The sequence below is a fragment of the Sinocyclocheilus rhinocerous genome, unplaced genomic scaffold (genome assembly GCF_001515625.1).
Source record: "Sinocyclocheilus rhinocerous isolate Xijiao unplaced genomic scaffold, SAMN03320098_v1.1 scaffold1179, whole genome shotgun sequence".
NCBI lineage: Eukaryota > Metazoa > Chordata > Actinopteri > Cypriniformes > Cyprinidae > Sinocyclocheilus > Sinocyclocheilus rhinocerous.
Genome location: NW_015664997.1, coordinates 526,163 through 529,942, shown reverse-complemented (window position 1 = coordinate 529,942; position 3,780 = coordinate 526,163).

Here is a 3,780-nt window from a genome sequence, read left to right as displayed (position 1 = left end):
ATATATATATATTACCCCCCAAGCCGGTCCGCGATAATATTTTCCAAACGTAACCGGTCCGTGGTGTAAAAAGGTTGGAGACCCCTGCTCCACATGATACATATTTACATGTTCACATGTTTTTCTTAAATTAAATATATACTGTTATCTATATAGTGCATTCAGTTATGCTCAGAGAACAATAGTTTTAGGGGTAGTGCATAATAATATAATATTGTAATGAGGAGATCCATTGAAATGGTACATTTGTATTAAGAACATTCTACTTTTGATTAGTTTCAAAGTGAAATTATTGCTTTTTTTCAAAACTAATTAGGAGTAAAGTTATGTGACAAGTTTGTCTCAAGTCTCAAGTGTTATATTCAAGTGTAATAGACAATAGCCAGAAGAGATGGAGTCTCGAAGTTCTTCAAAAACATCTAGCTAAAGGTAGCTTCTTTATAAAACTTTGGAAGGAAACTTTCATCATCACACTTTCCGAATATATTTTTATCACTCCTTGCATCACACTAATTACTATAGTCTCCTGCTTTTTTTTCTTTTTCTTATAAAATGTGTATTTCTCTTTGATTACATATGGCAACACCATTAGATACAAAAATAATCAAATATTTATTATACACGTTGAGAGTTATTCACTTCACTTGAATGAATAAATGAATTGAGATTTTGAATAGATTTATTAAATGCAGCAGACATTTAGTTTTTTCCTGGTGTTGCAAACTAGCAAAAGGACCTACTTAAAATTATTTAAAAGAAATGTAATATAAACAGAAATTCCATTGGAATTGAATAGAAAATCGATATTATTTTGGGTAAAAATGTACATATTAAAATAAAATAAAAAAAACACTAGAAATATTGTTTCTTGTACAAGCAATTTTAAACCTCAAGAAGAAGAAACGAAAGAGAGCTCAAATCGTTACTCACGTGCTGTTCTCGCACACAATCAAAGCGCGCACAAGCATAGAGACGTGTTTCAGACAGCGCGGAAATATAGAGTTGCGTATACATACACATAAAATTAGCCTATGTTAAAAATCCCTCACGGCATTGTCATTCTCTGTGTTTAAATTTTTTTTTCTCTTGCTTATCCGAAAAAAAATTGTCTGATATGTGACTCAAAAAAACCCACAATATAATGCATTGAACCACTATATAATGCTACTCGAAGTTCTTCAAAAACATCTAGCTAAAGGTAGCTTCTTTATAAAACTTTGGAAGGAAACTTTCATCATCACACTTTCCGAATATATTTTTATCACTCCTTGCATCACACTAATTACTATCATTCTGCTCATGACACAACTCTGACAGAGCACCATCATCACCACCTGTCTTTGTTTCAATAGGAGCCTGTGCCATCATGGGCACATTCTCAGCGGTGAAAGTGCATTATAATTTGATGCCATTCAACCACTTTGAATGCTACTAATTGCATCAAACTACCACAGAGGAACCAAAGACATTGTGATAACCTGGTAAAAGACCCTGAGCTCTTCTTGTCCCAGACACACCCCTCCTCCTGTTATAATTGCTCATGGGAGCAGAAATAAACACAGATTGACACCCGTCTCCAATATATGTCATCCCTGCAATCAATTAATTTCACCTTCAGAGCGAACGTTAAGCGCAGTTAGCTCAGTCAGACTCAAACAGCTGCGATCGATTCAGGCCCCAGTCCTGAAACATCAATATGAGTCTCGTATGGAGCCCACTGAAAGCTCCCTGTTCATTGATCACCTTGTTCACAAGTAGGTGGCTCTTCCTTATAATGCCTCCGCAACAGCATCTGAAACATCGGTCTGTGCAGGGCCTGAAATGTTAAGACAGGCAATTCATGACCCGCTACATCACCTGTCAGACGCAGACAACACCTTATGGGTGATACATCATCGCTGACCTGCAACAACCTCGGTTATTCACCTTCTCCTCACAACCTGCCCGGGCCGGTGCTAAAATGAAAATTTCACACTTCTCCAGCCTCTCAGACTGGCTTGATGGTCGTTGATCATGATTGTGGTGGAAAATGAGAGGGAACTGTGCAGAAAGTTCGATGAAGTCATACTGTAGTAGAATCATCCACTGGAAATCTGTTTTTCTTTATTTTTGGAGACGGCTCATCTGGCAACACTGCTCTAATTTCATCCCTTAACATTAGGCTTTGTAGTCAGACTGCAGCAAATTCCCTACTGTAATAGAAGACTCATTAGGATTCAGTTTGGGTCTGGTGCAGCTTGCGGCTGGAGAAGAAATTGAAATGGCTTTTCTACATTTAGCACTTAATGAAACATTCATGTCACATGAAAACAACTGCAAACTATGTCTCATATTTGTTTTCGGAGCCGTCTATCTTTTGAATATTTATTAGATGATGAAAGCATTGTTTTGAAAGAAGGAGCGCTTCTCTAATTTAATAAGCATTTTACAGGCCTGGTACATTATTCTGGAGCAAACTCACTGAGGCATTTCTGGATCAAGTGGACACCATTTATCTCTGTTTATTTTCCTGCTTATGAATTTAAATGCCGGGATATTTGAACTTACATTGAGCTAATATCTCTTAATGTAATTATTGAAGTTGAACTACATGTGAAAAATGCGTCTTTAAGGTTGCTGTACTGTTCAATATGAGTCACTTTAAAGAGAATAGCCGTGACTCTGATTGTACAGTTAGTGCCTCGTGTTCAGTTACAACCTAATCATTCCTCATTTATGTAAGCTTTTAGTGCGCTGGAGCGCTCATCTATTCAAGCTTATTCTGAATTCCATGAACTCAGCATGGTTCAGGCCCACTACAAAGACATTGTCAGCTTGATGCTGATCAATTCATACCCTCTCCTTCACAGGTTTTAAGAAGATATATCAGGTTTTGAAACACACATTCTGAAGATGACTGCCCCTGTTCTTATCACCTGGTCAATTGGTCCTGGTCCCCTTAACAGAGGGTTTAACGGCATTGGCCTTGTTGGTTGGTGATAGACACCTGTGTGATGGTGGAGAGGGGTGGGTCGCCCTGTAGAGTGTCAGGAGGGTCAGCAAGTCGAACTAATTTGATTCTTTGAGAATAACTCATGTACCCAGACTTCCATGGGTTTTAAAGGGTTGTATTCCTGAATTTCAATTAAGGTAGAGAAGAGAATGCAGAATTACAATTTAAATTGAAATTAAGGAATTACAATTAAAATGAAGTGAAATTCAGAGAAATAACTGTTCCTCTTCAGGAACTCGAGCTGCGTCGGAGGACGCTTTGGGAACGCCCCTCAGCGTGACGGGCTCTGAACCACGTGTGTAATCAGTCCAATAGATGGGCGAGACGTCACGGGCGGGTGACGTGCATTGCCCTCCAAGCCGCTACGAACTACATTAGTGCTGGTGGGCAAAGGGTACTCGGCAGCGGGTCAGGCTGGTGCGTGTCTGCACACCATGGCGGTGTTACAGGCGTACCAAGCTGACCTGCTTAAAGAGCTAGATGAGCGTGAGCAGATAAAAGCAGAAGATATTACTGAGCTCAGGAGGACTGCTGATTTGTCTCTCCGCGCCACTAAAGAGACCGCCCGTGAAGAAGAAGAAAAAAAGAAAGAGAGAGATAGGGTCTGCCTCATGGACGCCCCGCTTGCGCCTTCTGGCCTGTTCGGCGACGCCATCAATTTCGTCGTCGATAGGTACCAGGAGGCTCGTAAACAGGCGGCGGCGTTCCAGCGGTTCCTCCCTCGCCGCTCTCTAGCTCTGGGGGCTGCTGGGCGGGAGCAGCCCCCTCCGAGTACCAGCTCCTCATAC